The following is a 17,816-nucleotide window of genomic DNA, read 5'->3' on the forward strand; positions in this document are numbered from 1 at the left end:
AATCCATTTCAGAGAGAGTTTTTACTTGTCTCGTGGTTACCAAATTCGGACTTGAATGTATATTATCTATGTATAGTCGTGTCGATATATTATTATGTTTCGCTTAGAACCAACGTGTTATTAGTTGCTGATGTGCTCTAATTGTATTACTCCGGTAATATATTACGGATGTATAGGACATACTACTTACAAGTAATATACATATATGCCTTGAAAGTTTGTAAAAGTTTTCCACTGTTCGAATATAGTGTACATAGTCAGTTTAGCGGGAACGTTTGAACTTTATACACATATACAATGTTTAACATGTTCGTACACACGCGTAATGTTGCTGTATCCGTATAAACTGCACACGTACGTAGAAAATCAATGATGAATTTATCGTCTACATGTTTGTTTGTTTTTCCATGCTATCAAAACGTCGTAATTCGTAATCGACAAGGTCAGAATGTAAATTTATATTAAAATTATCACATATAAGAATGTCCGACGAGTGTAATAACCGAATACGTACATTAGTATAATTTTAACATTTGTTTCGCGTCGTTCTCGCGCGAACGCGAACGTCAAGCCTTCTCTCATCGGCTTCATATTTACACATAAGAATATACCTAATGTTGTATATATATGTAATATATTATTTATACGACTTGCGCGAATCATCTTATGTTTTCTTTGACATATAAAATTGTCATAATCAATTATTATATTTATGATGCATTTGTAATGTGCGTATACATTTCACGTTCTTATGTACATTATAATATAACGTATAACATATATATTATATTTAATTGTGCTGGAGAAATAAAAAAATCTTGAATTTAAAAATAATAATTTGAGTTGCACTGGGGGAAACGCAATATTTATATTATGGTATCATTTAGATGATAGCGATCATAGAATGTTATGCGAACCGTGATAATTGTTTTTATGCTATAAAAGTTCTTGATAACGATAAATAATGGACTACAAATTTATACTACTACTAAACGGAATATATAAATATGATAATATATGTTTATTAAGACGGTGAAACGTAATGCACTAAACAGCTTTGTCTTGGCACGTAGACACACGGGTGCATGTTTCCATCACCGTGAATCTATGTATGCCGGAAAGTTGGAGACCACGAACATTTTCAATGTACACATTTTTACATATATTCTCCAATCTCGATCATCGAACAATTATATTATGTACGAACCGATATCGGTTGACATTTTATCGACTAGTTGCCGTCGCGTACGAACGCATCCCACGAAATACGGACGGTACGCGGAGATACAAAATTGTATTTTCATTACATTTCGGTTAAGAAAAATGAAGAAAAAAAAATTAATCGAAGCTGACGAGACCTATATTTATTAAGTCATTACACGCAATAAAATGTCCATTACACAGTACTATATAGTAATATATAGGTATAAATACATGGTTCTCGCCACGAAACTGGTCAATTGTACTTCGCGGTAATAGTAATAATAACAAATAATTTGTCTGATAGAATCACTGCCGTCACTGTTGTCGTTTTTACGAAACGAATGTGGCAGCGATTCGTTGTTACACGGACAAATGAGCCGTGTACTAAAAACTATTGTCGTTTTCAATGTCATTTTTAAGCATATTGCGTACACACACACACACACACACACACACACACACACTTACGCATAAATCCGTATCTTGAAATTTCGAGAAAGGCATTATTTGTGGTGTGCTGTGTGTGTATGTATGTGTGTGTGTGTGTGTGTGTGTGTGCGTGTGTGAACGAATATTTTATTATGTAGTATACGAACATATATATATATTGTGTTGACCAGTCGAACGTTCGTTTTTACTTTTTGTGGTGCGTCAACATGGCAGACCGTTTGAAAAGAGTCAATTTCCACGGCTCGTTAAATTAAACAATTGACGATGGTCGTGGTGCCCGCAACTACCCTATTCAACGGAAACGCATACAGACAAAAAGTGTGATAGTGGGAGAGAGGGAGTGAGAGAGAAGGAAAAAAAGAATACACATCACGGTGAGGAACATCTCATAACCCTTTAGTTATGGGGATCATTTAAATTTTAAAATTTATTGTCTCCGCCGCAGTATATGTTGTATAATAATGGTACAATATAGGGTGTACTTTTAATATATCCGTATGATTATGACGCGTTTTGACTTCATCCGTGCGTAAGACTTTTACTCCGGCCGTGATGTATTTTCTCACTGCGTTTGTTTCACACGGAGTAGTCATATTAATATACTACTATGTATGCACTCGACATTGTACACTGTTGAATGATATCAGCGGCATTATAATAAGACGCAGTGACCGACGCGATCAGAGACGGATCGGGCAAGATTTCAATCCACCAAAATTTACATATACTTCATTCGACTTTTCAAAACTAAAGAGCCGCCACGAAAAGAAAAAACCACATAAAATATGTTGTTATACAAATACAGAGTAATTTATTTTATCCTATTATATCATGCATATTATACTTACGTAGGAGGATTGTTCAAAACTTATCTATTTTATTTTGTTAACATTATACTTTGACACAGACCATCGGAGTAATCCGATTGGTTACATTTACAAACCGATTTTTGAGCATGTTTATCTCACTATTACAAGCTTAAATTGTACATTTATTCATATCCTACTAATCTTATTTAATTAGATTTCGGCAAAATATGATATAAAAAAAATATCTGTCCGTTAAAAAATATACATAAGTAGATTGTGTAAATTTTTGAAAAATTTAAATTAAATCATTATTTTTAAGCCCATCATAATGAGAATACTTAAAAAATCACATTGTATATACCTGCACCTAAGTCATATAGTAACAGAGCGGCAATGAAACCAATTTTCAAAGATCATGGAATATACGTGCTAATTTTTAGCCGTGTATTATCAGTATTATCAGGTTCAAATATTTAAATTATAATTTTATACCTCTTTATTTAATTTTTTTTTTTTTTAATATTCTGTTTCAATCGTACGTCAACAGTAAGTTAACATTACCCGTAACATGTATATGTTATAAAGATTTATGTGAGTCACAGACGTTTACGTGAATCAAATGAATTATATATTTATACCTAAACATAAAATATGTGTCGTATTTCTCTATGCTTACAATGCTAGTATACTCCATCTAGTGGAGTTATAGCTTTATTTATTCGTAGCTGTCCCTTGTCCTCGGCGGACGAACAACCATACGCATAATACAGTTAATTAAACAGCAGTTTCCTCGTAATTCCGTTGGTGGTACCTGTACCTAATTTGTAAAATATAGTTTTGATGTATAATTATTATAATAAGAATGTTACCTTGACCTAAATATTTTGTTGAAACGACGATTTTTCATGTATGCGTTACGTAGGCAAAACTATGTACTCCTTGGAGCCTGAGATTTTTTTATTGTTATTTTTTCGACATAATATTATAATGACTATGTAACATGAATGACACGTAGGTACCACGGGAATTCTCATCAGTATTCTCACAGAAAAAAATGTCCTTTCTTCGCAGCAAAATAATTATTAATTTCAAACAATCACAGTATTTCGTATTTAATTTAATATTTGGATTATGAGGACATTCGCAAGTATGGAGTTATAACTATAAACACGTATATATTTACGTGTCCTCTCTCCCATATTAAGTTGTTGAGAGATTCACTGAAAATCACTTGTTATTATTAAATTATACTTATATAAGTCATCCAAGTATTTACATCTATATCTACGCATTATTCAAAACGTTTAAGTCTTAACTTCAAAACAAACTGTTTTTAGTTGTTAATTTTACAATCAGGTATAGTAAAGTTTACGTGTAATAATGTTGAAACTTTGTAAGGGAATAAATAATAAATAAAGGATTTAAAAATATTATTTTAAAAATTATTCGCATTACAATATGTAATTATTATTATTATATTTAAATGATCTACTTACTTAAGAATACCTTACAAACTCTTGCTTAATACAGTCAGTTTGCTATATTTTTAAGAAAAACACTTAAAACAATTGTTTGGCAATCAACTGACGATTTAACGTTTATTAATAATATTATGCAAACACAACGGTACCAATGAAATAAATTCGTTTTCACATTACAATTGAATTAAAAACGTATGTATCTTTATGAACAGTATTATTACAGTTTACTTTTTAATATCGATGAATATTACGCGTCCTAGGGATGTTTGTTCAGTCTGTTAGTATATTTTATTACACATATGTATTATATAATTATATGTTATGGATATGTCTGAAGAACGTTCAACAACGAACTAGCGGGTACAATAACGGGTCTCTTAATTCCGCGGACCCGCATATTATTACTAGGATTCGGATTTTTATGTAAAAACATATTTTTATTTTACGTGTTTTCACATATTTTGATGTAAATATATATATTTCACCAATATTTACATATTTTGTAAATATTTCACAATTTCATACCTATATCTATAGTTTTTATTTGTATTAAAACTATTGTATTGGAATTAAATTAAAGAAGTTATTTAAAATCTTGATTTAGATACTGAAATCGCTATTGCACAAGCTTCTAATAGTGTGTAAAATAATTACCTGAATAATCATTTAGCATATATTTTCACAAATTTTTGTTTCTAGGTTAAAGTAATAAAAAAATTAGAAACATAAAATCTAACAATGATTAAAAGTCTTTCGATAGTAGAAATTGCAGGTAAATCAAATTCAAGGAGAATTCGGAGATATAATAACAAATAAATTAAACTACGTATTCTGTAATAACGTTCGTTTACAAAAAAAAAAAACAATGAAAACTATTAGAGATATTCTTATGAATAAAAATAAAAATACGTCGAATGATATTGAAGTAACACTATTTGACCTATGTGGAATGAAATATAACCCATTAATCTCGGTCGACGTTGAATACACTTTCAGTCGCTACGAGTTAACTTGGAAACCTAACTGCCGTACATTAAAATTTGAAAATCTCCAAATGTACATTGAATCCAATTGTTTCGAAGAAGACAACAATGATTAAACGAATAATTATTATTTCGTAATTAAAAGTTAATGTAAAATACCGATTTTTTTTTTTTGTTAAATATTTTACGTTTTTTAATACATATTTTGGAAAAAAATAAGAACATAAATATTTGCATATTTTAACTTTTTTATTACATAAAAATCCGTGCCCTAATTTGTTATGTATGTACGTAACAACCATTTCAAATAAGAATATAGATTACTTTACGAATATAATTTTTGGTCTACGCGTGTGTCAGTCTTATCATGCGTTATAAAATATGCAAGTCATTATTTATAAATTACAATAGTATTGATTGATTTGAAATCGTGTGATCTGCATACGAAGGCCTACGTAGGTATACGCATAGGTCCGTGCGACGATATGTACCATACAATATATATCCCAAGTATGGAAATCGGTGCGTAAGGTGATATCGTGATATTTCCTGTTCTACTCTTACCTTAATTTCTAAACGTATATTACATTACTCCGTCGATGAACTTATTCGGTAAAGCACGAATCGATCTTCGTCGAGTTTGAATAATGAATCAAGAGTAGGTACGCGAATAGTTTGATATTGCTTATTAGCGTACGTTGCTTGTGGTAAAATATGTATAGTCTTTCAAATAATGGACAATAATCTGCGCGTATTTGTTGGTTTGGAATGAAAAAGTTACCATTTTGGTTGTACGTAGATCACTGCTGTAGTTTCGTTGAACTACGAAACTGCTGAGTTTTAAAAACAATTTAATCTTGTTTTTTTTTTTTTTTGAAAAAAGTTATAAAATTGTTTGAAAACGCGTAATAAACGTATAATGTGCGTGTAACGCATACACAACATAATATTTTCTAACGAAAAGAGTTTTTTTCGTACTTCAGTAAACTGAAATACAATGATGAACGCGGTATCGTATGGCACCAGACGATGTCTGCGAGCGTGTAGGTCATTTTCGCACGAGCCGCGAAAAAATAAAACAATGCTCGACGCGAAAGCTTCGTCGTCCCGGACAAGAGCGTTTTCTCCGCGTGGATTAATCCGATAAGATATTGCGCCAACAGTTTGCCGTCGAAATTTCTCGGCATCATTACCGCGTGCGAACCGATCGTTACGTGTAAATCATCGTGTTCGCTCCATCGCGCGTTCGAGACGACAAACTTGTGCGAATCGGCAATACGGTGTTTTCATTCGGTTCCAGGCTCGTTACTGGATATTCGCACGTCTGGCCGATTTCGAAATCACGGACTAACACTACGAACAAAAAAAACTCCGCACGAACGTTCCACGGACGATTTACAAACTCAAAGCTGTGTGGCAATTACGGAGTTCTCGTGATCGTATTGAATCCCGAACGCGGTGTATACGTCCTCGTGGGACATCTGACCCGCAATTAGTTTGTACGTTGCGTTCGCAACGTACGCGTCCAACGCGAATACACCGAATATTTGTGCACCACGAAAGCAGTGTCCTACATGTACTCGTATGTACCGTATATTGTTATGCGTTGTTGTAAAGTTTATGTATTCGTTTTCGACACGAATGTCGTTGCGAAACATTTGTTTTGCACGGGAACTCGGTTAGAACAACGCACGAGATTCCTACGCGGATATTGTACAATATTTGTACGTCGTCCGTTCGACGTCTAACGCGCGTCCGCTAATTGCGTGTGCGACGTTTTCCAGTCATTCGCGACGCAAAGTTCCATAGAAATTACGTACGGCGTTTGCGATCGCGTTCACGACCGTTAAGTTTCACGTGAACAGCGTCAGACGCGCGTTCGACACGAATAAAACGCATAAACGCCTCGTCTACGCGCGTTATAACACGTTATCGCATTTGCATCGACGCGTTCGGCAGCAACACGTGCTCTGGGCCTGTAGATCTCTGTTATGGTTTTTATCTTCGTACCTGCTCCGTGATACTTTTATTTTTACAAATGCATAGATTTCTTTACTTGGCTATAGTGTGGTGCACAAAACTTACAGTAGGTTTGTTTTTTAAAACAGGACGAACCCTATGTTTTCTATTTCTCTGCCATTATTTTGCATAAAATCCACAAGCACGTAGCTTCTGTAATGTTCGTCTTCGACGGAACACGAAATTCAACAGACCGGCATACAAACGCGCATTTAACGCTTAGAATCCGTAGCCCTTCACCTGGCCTGAACGTCACGCGTTCGCGGCGTACACGTTTTTTAACGCGATCGCGGCGAACACGGACGCGTAACACCCACGTGACCCGCACGTTAACGTTCGAATGGTCGTTGTTCGTACCCGTCGAAACAATGGTCCGAGTTAAAACGGTCAGTTTTCGACGCGGACATGCTAATATACGTGTTGCGCTCGGACCGCGCGATGTCGACGGCACCGGTGCCGTGTCAATTATCGGTCGCGTGATCATCGTTGCGCGCAGGTCGCCGGCGGACGACTAACAGTAACCGATTTTTTTACTCAGCAGGATCGTCATGTATTGTTTCTCCGTGCGGTGCCATTCGAACTGTAGACATAATGTCCGCAATAAATCGAAAATAAATTAAAAAAAAAAAAAAAACTAGAAAAAAAAACCCGTAGGCGGTTGAAACTCTAAACGTCCAAGTTGTACGGTTTCAAGTCGACGGATATACGAAACAGAATTCGCATTTTCGGGGGAGACAAAAAAAAAAATAATTCCAAAATAAAATTTTCAGTCTGCGCAACATCTATTGTGCTGATATTTTAAGATTAATATAATTTACTTACTCGCTTACTACGTATTAACTCATAAACAGTATGACGCAACAATGAAGTGGAAAAGAAAATCACTCTTTTTAGAACCAACTGTATATTTGACAAGTTAATGATTCATTCGAAGGTAATGTATTTTGTGTGCTAGCGAGTCTTATCTCCTGTAAAACTAAAGAAAGAAAGAAAAATTCTAAAAATGTATTTGGCTCTGAAAAACTCTAAAGTTGTTATTTTTATTTTTACTATATTTTAAATATAATAATGTGTAGAAAAAATAATTATTTTAAAATAAAAACTGTCCGTTGGCTTTATGCTGTCTCCAGTTTTGTATTTAGTAGTCGAGTTCATAATAATTTTGCAATAAAAATATAAATTATTTATTTAAAACCATAAACATACACAGCATAATAATAATATATTGTATATACATAGATGTATAATGGCATATTATTATGTTCCTAAAGTTTGAAGCAATAAAATCCATGAATGACTACACCGTTATTGTGTTAACAATTTTCTTATTGCATATAATGTTTTTCTAAATTTTAATGGATCATACATGCATGTATGTTTTTTTTTTATTTAGACCAAAAACTAATAAAATGGTTTTTTTATTGAACAACATTTTGGTAAGGCATAACTGGATAAAAATATTAAGTATATTATAAATTGTAATAAATGTATACCTATGTGAATACAATTTGATGTTCTAATATTTTGACTGTTAATGTACTTTTTTTTTTATAATGATAAATATGAATTTACATAATATATTAATTTCTGGATACATTTATGTATTTAAATTTTATCAGATGGAATTCTTAATTTGTAATAGAGAATTTTTGTTTCATATTTGATGAATATTTTAATCAAAAGGAATACTATTGTAGGTTTGCATCAAATTAGATAAAACTAAAGGTTTTTAACGAGGTGAAACAATAATATTTAAATTATTGCTTTAATACAGCCGAGTTATATGCCATGTAAAATCGTCCGTTTGTTTTATTTTGGATGAGGAAAAGAATTGTTTCGTATTATATTAAATAATTAATAGGTATAAAGCCATAAAGATTATTCTATAACGACTAGATAACTCTATATACTTTTTAGCTCATCAACTCACCATCTATTATAAATAACAATTTCAAGTAGATATTAGATTCATCATCATGTCAATAACAATAAAAAATTATAGTAATTGATTAATAAATTAAACTTTCTTATCTTATAAAATCAATACAACAATTTCATACGCTTTAAATATTTAATAAAAATATGAATCACTTTTTTCAGATGATATTTTGAATTTATTTATTCATTTAAAATAAAAATTTTAATAATTTAAAATTTATAATACGTTATTCATATTATTTAATATAAAAATAGTTCGTTAGTAGGTTGCGTTGTTCGAAGTCTGAAATGTTACCAACTAAATTATTATTGTTTCAGTCATGGTCCATAGTAATTAATTAATTCTTACATTGGTAGAGAATAGAATTTTTATGCATTTTATAAGATCTAAAATGGTTTACTATATTTATTATACATAGACTAATCGTTATTATCAACAATTGTTCCTTTTATTATTTAAATTTTTTTAATAAAATATACACTATTATATTTATATTGTTTCATGAAATTTAAATTAATGAATTCGTGAAACGGGAATAATGTTTCTTTACATACTCGTACATACGTGTACGTGTTTTTCTATAAACACTTTATTTACTTTTAAATTTAATTTGCGTTTATATATTTTGCAGTATTCTTCGGGGTCTGTTATATGGTGTCATAATAGTCCGAAATTTTAGATTCTTAATCTAACCAAGATTTTACAGTTAGTATGAATACATTTTATACGCATGCAAGGCGTGTCATGTCCGTATCTTTAATGGTTTTGAAGAAATCCGAGACATCATCTTGTTATTTACTACTAGACAGTAAAATATTATGCTGCAAGAAGATACTCGTATACTCTAAATTCTTACATACGTATTGTATGTATCACTATTGATTTTATGACTTCCAGTCGGCGCCACGAAAAAAAAAAGGTTAATTTCCTATTCTATTTATACACGCATAAATGCACGGTATACTGTTATACTTATAATCATTGTTTTGCTGACAGTAAACTGCTTTGTTCGAATTTCATTTGTACAAGTATATCCGGGGGTATCTCGCCCAGCTAAATAATAAAATATAAAATATAATATAACAAAAAAATTGTCACAAAAACAACTCGTAATACATTATACATTAGAAGTGTGGTAATTGCATTACCTAAATGTGTGTGTGTGTGTATTTATTTGAGAGAGAGAGATTCTGCTAAAAAATTTTGAAAGCGTGAACAAATTGTAGACAAAAAATTTGTAAATTGTCGTTTTGTTTTTGCCAATGAGTGACTAATTTGGTTGTTTCCTATGTAATAGATGACTAACGGTATGAAAATTACGATTCTATCGTGGCGTCGTCGTATACTACCTACCTCATTCCTACGTAACACATCCTCTTTCCCGTCACATGCTTGACAGTACTACAACGTTATCATTGTCATCCCTACTTATTTGTTTCGGAATTTTAATCACGTAGACAACATATAATATGTATAATTTATATTTCATAATAACCATGCGGATACGGTACGTAGTTTTTGGATTCAAGTGACAGCGCTAGGGCCAAGGTGAATTTTGACATTCTGCCAGCTCGCTTAGTATGTAATGGAAAATAAATAAATATTCGGTGGCAAAGGTGTCGACAGCATTATTTTAGAATTATGTACGAAGAATTATTTGTAGTACCCACTAGTATTGTAAAAACGGTTAGTATATAAGGGATATTAAAAATCGACTATAATAGTATTCATAGATATACCTACGTCAAGTAATTCTATATGGTGGTGATCCACAGTGTTTTTCCGTAAAAAAAAAAAAAAAAACAAATAAATACTAAAACTGCAATTATGCATAAAAAGTGTAAATAAATTTTTTCAGTAGGAAGTCGTGCTAGAGGTCTACGTATGGGAGTTCACGTACTAATGAACTTTCTTTTTTCGATCTCGGTTTCAAGGGTCACTTATTGATGTTTTTGCTGAGTCGTGCACGAAATTCAAATCGGACCAGAAGTATCAGGGGAACTTTCATTGAGCATTAACAATCGAAAGCCAAACAGAAAATGAAAGCAAATAGGTTCTTTGGTATTGATTACGGACTTATAATTTGAATAACCACGTATAATGTTAAATGATTATAAATGAAACAAGTGGGTAACCGAAGCTGTTTTCCAATAATTAACTAGTGTATTTTTGATTCGAAAAACAAAATTTTGTTGTAAACAGCTTAATAATATGACTGGAAATCTATTAATATGTTAGAGCACATTAATTATTTTAAATTAATTATAATCTATTATAGTTATTGTCTTTTGAGTAAGCCTTGGACTCTTAGACTCTTAGGCTCTCGTGTGAAATAAAAGATCTTCGAGTAAGGGTATGACATTTAAATCATTAGAGCGAGACGAGCGATAAGCTTAGAAATCGTAGTACAGTAACATTAGCGTGTTATTACTGCCAGTACTTTATTCTTTTCGGAAATACAGTTTCTTCGTGTCTCGCATTAAAAAAATAAAAAAATTTAAAATAATACGTGTATTATAACTGCATAAATTAGTGTATTCTATTTTTGTTTTTAATATAATGACATTTAATGGTACACAAGGAGTATGCGTAAAGTACATTTGTTTTGAATATTATATTATAATAATATTATGAGTATTCTCATGTTGTATTTACATCTAATTAATGTCATAACTATATATTACTCCACTTCGCTTTAAGAGAAAATGACTGAGAGATTGACTCAACAGCTAATAAAAAAAAAGAAAAAAAATCTCATTCTTGGAGTATTATCACTGGACACTCCCTTTTATCGCGTTATCCAATATGGTATAAATTAGTTTTTTACTCGTTGGGTATTCTATTCTATTACGGACTGTAAATATTTCTTATATATATTTAATATAATAAAAAAGTTTATATACATAAAAAAAAAACTATATATTTATAAGAATTTTGCATTTATTCCATAAATATCATTTGAACACCACCATTGTATTGTATATAGGTATGTATGTGCTATAGGCGTGTTTTACTTTTATAGCTGTTATAAACTATATTTTCCTCAAAACTTAAAATTACGTTCCATTATTATTATTATTATTATTGAACGACTATATTTCAAAAAACGATTAAACTTGTAAAAGTAGACCATGCAATAGGCATGTTTATGCGATCCAGCCATACCAGAAGGAATGGTTGTGAATTTTTTCAATAGGATGTTTTGTGTAAAATATCTGGAACGCGTTAAGGAGAATCGATTTTAATCAAACGCGACTGTTCGGTCGTGTTCGATTTTTCGCAAAAGAAGACGCAAGCGTTAAATCGAGACCAATCTATTACAAGACACTATTGAAGACGTATTATTTCGCGCAGACAGGATAACCGTTGGGCATTGTGTTCTTATGTATGTTACGAGTTAATGGACGCGAACGCATTTGTAAATTAGTGTGAATATAGTGTACCGAAATCACGCAACGGCCCATAATCGTTAAATAAAATAGTCAAATGGTTTTTATGTATACGCGTTGATGTAAGTACCTAATCATAGACGTATCGCATATATATATATATATAATAAAACGTTTTTGTATATATTGTATATGAAATGAGTTTTGAGTGGTGACACTTAAAGAACAACGTTATTTATGTATGTATTTGAAGTAGTCTCGCAAACAGTTTTAGGATATTGGAGTACTCCCTGAGACCTTTTCAATTTGTTTTATAATAACGATGCGATGCGCCAGTGTACGTAGTGTATCGCTTAAAAAAATATATAACAATCATAGTAATAATAATAATAATAATAATAATAATAATAATGTAATTTGAGACTATTATTGATGAACATCATAACTTCACGCTGTCGAATCAATATAAATATCCATAAGCTATCGCGGAAAATGATTTAATCGAGTGTACTATACATACACTTTGATGTATTATATATATATATATATATATGTATTCTACGTCCATAAATGATAGTATGTAGGTAGATAAACACAACCGCACAAGTGATACGTGTATTACTGCAGGATTTGATTACGATTGGACCGTAAAACAACGGTTAGAATTATACTACTTTTATTCACATGTTTGTAGAATATCATACGTATAAGTATACGTACACGGCCGGCAAGGATAATACCATTATGTAAAGCGGATCTGTAGTTCGTCTGTTAGATAGGCGATTTGGATGTTAGAAGATATAATAACAAAACGACTGTAGAAAATCAATCCAAATACGTACATTTGATTGGTTAAATCGTAAGTATTTTCGATTAGTATTCAGTTGATTAGTGCGTAACTATTCATATAGACGATGGCTAGCCGTTATTATTATTTAATTCAATTGCCATATTCACTTCAGGAATAATATATGTCAATGTTTATAATTATAAAGAACAGTCCTTTATAAACAGTTCTATCAAATCCAGTAAATATACGTATATATTATTTGATACGATACACGCTCGATACGTATGATACGAATGCATTTTCATGCAATACAATTATTGGAGGTCTACCATTTGAATAACATCAAAGCTAGTTCGTATTATTTTTAATTATTTTTAATTCATTTTCGTTTATTTCTACACACTTTTATGTAAATGTGCTATTTAAAAATCAAAATTTGCAACACTTTTTTGAGTAACTAGTTGATAATAATTAAATACATAATATATACCTTTTTTTTTATTACACATATCTGACCCGTGCTATAGAAATAATATACATGCCTACATAAAAATAAAAAAAATATTTTTATTGAAAATTGATATAAATGTATATAATTATATTATATTATATTATATTATATATATTATATTATATTATATATATTATCTATCTCCGTTTTATTTTTATTTGAAATAAATAAAAGAAAAAAAATCAAGACGTGTCATCACGTAACTTCAAATCCCAGACAATCACTCATCCGGAATTTAGAATTGTTTGGCACGGTTAAAACATTGACGTATAAGGCAATTGGCTAAATATTTTCTACTGCTATAGAGTTTACACATTGATTTGGGTTTTAATTTAATTATTTTACGAAAAAACTATAAAAAAAAATAAAATTACTAGAAGTAAATACATGGTTTCTCAAGTTAAATAAGTGCCTAATCAAAAATATTAACATAGCTAACCTATTTATAGTATACCAGGTACTATTGTTTTGTAATTTAAAATATATATTTACATATTAATCGTAAATTACTCTTAATAAATAATTGATAAAAACAATAAAAGGTTTAGTTTGTGAAAAGCAACTGATAATATCTTATAATGTGAAATAAATTGTGAAATCAGTAGATATCTTTCGCATTAAAATATATATTTTATGTTCCATAAAATTACGTATGAGGATAAGTTGTTATAACATACACTATTGTTGTAATGCTCAGTAATGAAAACATATTTTTCACAAGGATCTTGATTTAAAAATGTTGGACACCTGAATTATTTCCGATGTCTTAAAGTGTAGATACTTAAGACAATTTTTCATATGATATTATGTGTTATTATTGTTAGTTGTTTTAAAATAAAAATCGACTATTGAATATTATGATAAGGAGCAAGCTAATACAATTACGTCGAAGACCGATACCGTAATATTTATTACTTAATATATAGTTTTATTAATCTAATTGTTTAGATTATTTGCATTAAAAATTATAATAATCATTCAGTTTTTTCATTTATAAGTGTATATCATGAGGGTTTACTGAATTTAAATAAGCAAAATTTATTTTTGATCTATGAAGTCGAAATTGGAATAAACATATATTTTGGCTTTGAAGTTAAGTTATAAATTTACATTATAAAAAGCAAAAATAAAAATCAATTGAGTTATTTAATAGTCCACATATATATTCGCTGTTTTAAAATATTATAAAACTCAATCATCACAAGATCATCAATACATTACAAATTACTTTCAGTGACGGTCATATTTTTTATTATGGTATACATAATTGTATTTCTTTAAATTTAATTATTATTTAATATTTATCAAATAATTTTTATTATATTATAGTCAGTTTGAAAAGGTTTATTTTCCCATTATATTTCATGGCTTCATGGCATAATTAACTATTTTAAGTATGAAATTATTTGTAACGCTATACATGTATTATAAAAGATATTATTTTTTTTAAACAAACCCGTCATTCAATGGTGCAAGGTTACAAATCGATTTGTATTATAACTCCATGGTACTGTACCTTTTCCAAAGATTCATATTGTTCATCATATTTTCCATCGATACAAAATGAAATACTCGGAGTATGACATATGAATGAAGTACAATTATTTAATTTTGAATGAGAAATTATTTTATTACCTAATGGAAATCATATTCATTCAAATAACACCGAGGAAAATATAAAATATATTCAGGAAAATGATGTGTCTTTTACCTATGCATTTTCAATTTAAAATTGGTGATTATTAGCCAAGATTAGTAAAGCTGATTTGATTATTTTATTATTTAATAAATTACATTTTGAATGTTATAATATTAAGAATTTTTTTTTATTAAAATTGCGAAGTATACTTTAAAGAAAAATAAAAAAAAAAAAATAAAAAAAATATATTGTTTGTTTTTATGGTTTTTATAATAATTATTTTAATTTTATTAATTTTAATGAGGCATTCCCAAATTAATTACACAATTACTAATATTTAATTACTCATTAGGTAAATATACTGCATTACGCGTTAGTCATTACTCATTACACAATTTACTGTGTCAAAGCCAAACACGAAAAACTACCTTCATTATTATTTTTACATATTTGAATGATCTTATCTAAGAATTTAAATTTTAAATTAAAATAATAAATTGTCAGTACCTTTATAAGAAAAACAACATGAATTTAATAAATAAAAAAATTTGCAAATAATTCGTTTGTATTTATTTTTCAAATATTATATCTTCTACACAAGTAGGTAAATTCTATATACTTTGAGTTTACCTACTATGAATAATGAGTGTGAATGTCAAATAATCAACATTCACGTTTTAGTGAAGTGTGCAATGAGTTTCCAGGTATAACACGCATTTGTGATTAGATTCGTCAAGGTAACATAACGTGTAATGTATACACACCGTATCTACCTATATACACATATATATGATATCATCGTTGAAAGCAAATCTTAGGATAAAATATATATCTAAATAACACGTTACGTTAAAATATATTCGTGGTATAAAAAATGTATAACACTGCATTAGCTAACTAAATTGTAGATTTAAATAATATTTATATTATAACATATTAAATATAGTTTTTAATGCAGAGCAGTATTTAATTTAATCAGTCGTAGTAGCTTTATTTATTTCATTAGTAAGCCCCATTTGGTGTAATATATTGTTTTGTTGATTATTTTCTTCGTTAAAACAAGTTTCCCCTATATAAATACATGTACACGAGAACTCTAATAGTATTAATTAAAATTTGAAGGACGAATTGTATATATTTAAAGGTACACAATAAAATTTATTTGAAAAAAGAAAATAAAAACCAACTTATTAATACCGAAATTATTATTATTAAAGCAAAACAATTACTACGGTGAACGTTTAAATTATGTATTTACGAATGTATATTTATTTGTTAATATATGGAAATATCGGTGTAACTGCTACGAATAATTTCTTAAGATCCGATTTATTAAAAAAAAAAAAGTAGGAAACATCACAGTATATTACTAGCTAATTCAATAATGTATATTATTTCGTAAATATAATTCGTTTTGGCATATATATGCAACCAGATCAACACCCGAACACGACGATCAACAGTATAGTTAGTATAGTAGATATGTAAACACATGACTGACTAGCGTTTGACTTCAGGACTTGATTTATGTTATCTCATATTCGATTGATGGAAATCATTAAACCGTAGCATTTTAACGAATAGCTTTAGAGAGACTTTAACGATGGTACCCGAAAATCGCGACCAAAACAATAACCATATTTATAATATTGTGGTACAACAGACTCTCGTCGAATTCGCCGGTCCTTCGAGGTGCGTTATGAATCGCGGTCACGTTCAAATTTCCATTCGTACCCGATAGACTGATATAGTAAATTCAGTACCCACGGATTTGACTTTTTTCTCGCTGTCGCCTCTAGAAACCCGACGTAACGACGAAAATCCACTGTACGTATACAACAACGCGGCGCCATAAGCACGATATCGATATGGACTTACTGGTATTTCATTCGTACAATCATTTCAGACGTCGATCGTGCACTCGTATAATACAATCTTTCGCGCACTGCAGAAACGGGGGTGAACACCGATGAAAAAATATTTACGAATTCTTGTTTCGACAAAAATAGTAAAAAATAAATTTTAAACAAGAAAATATCGTAACAATTATTTGTTGCACTCGTAAAACGACACCGATACACGTATGAGGACGTGGTGTGCACAGCGGACAGGTGTCGTTCACGCGCGTCCTCGACGACGACTGCGGGAGCAGCAACGTGTATTCGGCCGTTAAGAAAACGCGTTGAACGACGACGATGGCCCGACCGTGATTCGCGTCGCACTGCTGGAGCGCGAGACTCATTCTGAATAAAAAAAAAAACAACGTTAAAAACGCACTCATCGGCCACCGCGTGCGTATAAACGACACGACTACCATTTCTCGACCGACTCCCACTACACGTACACCCGCGTGATCCATTTCGTTCTATGCGCTCACTTTTTACCGCATGAGCTGACGTAAAATACCGTACAATATACACGCTGCACCCTCCCTTCCCCTGCCCACTACGACGGCTCTGATTGATAGCAAAATCTATCAAAAGTCAAAACAAATATCCGATGATTGTGCTCCGTTAACCAGTACAGGTTAGGTTAGGTTAGCTATGGGTCCAGCTGGAGTCCGGCGAATAAATAAATATTTTAATTGTTTAACAAACGAGGTC

The 17,816-nt window shown here is 30.7% G+C and overlaps 1 protein-coding gene across 2 annotated transcripts in view; it reads right to left on the bottom strand.

Annotated features, from left to right (window-relative positions):
- Window positions 1-17,465, bottom strand: part of LOC112686573 — a 35,346-nt gene extending 17,881 nt beyond the window's left edge. For both annotated transcript variants that reach the window (XM_025558925.1, XM_025558926.1), the window contains exon 1: window positions 17,092-17,465. The gene's annotated coding sequence lies outside the window, so the exon portion shown is untranslated. The remainder of the gene's footprint in view (window positions 1-17,091) is intronic.
- Between the last annotated feature and the right edge of the window lie 351 nt (window positions 17,466-17,816).

This window comes from Sipha flava, unplaced genomic scaffold, assembly GCF_003268045.1.
Source record: "Sipha flava isolate LNK unplaced genomic scaffold, YSA_version1 315_pilon_pilon, whole genome shotgun sequence".
NCBI classification, from domain to species: Eukaryota; Metazoa; Arthropoda; class Insecta; order Hemiptera; family Aphididae; genus Sipha; species Sipha flava.